The following is a 317-nucleotide window of genomic DNA, read 5'->3' as shown; positions in this document are numbered from 1 at the left end:
TGTGCTGCAGCCTCGCGCCGGGTCCCCCTATCCGGGCCCAGCTCACAGGCGGCCCCGGCGGCCCCTCGGAGCCGCCTTCACTTCAGTCATGGCCGGGGAGGGCGCACAGGGCGCAGCCACAGGTGCCCGGGGGCAGAGGGCCGCTGCAGGTGCGGAAGGTCCCCTTCCTGCCGCGCCCGGAGGGGCTGTGCCGAGACGTGAGCGCTGGGTCCTCCAGCCAGACACTCGACGCCGGGCCCGCGCTCCCGCCAAGGCAGTAACCCAGTGTGCGCGGAGACCCGCGCCCGGAGGCCGGCCCGCCCCGGACACGCCCCCGG

This window comes from Trichechus manatus, unplaced genomic scaffold, assembly GCF_000243295.1.
Source record: "Trichechus manatus latirostris isolate Lorelei unplaced genomic scaffold, TriManLat1.0 scaffold00122, whole genome shotgun sequence".
NCBI lineage: Eukaryota > Metazoa > Chordata > Mammalia > Sirenia > Trichechidae > Trichechus > Trichechus manatus.
Note: the sequence above shows the minus strand (reverse complement) of the source record.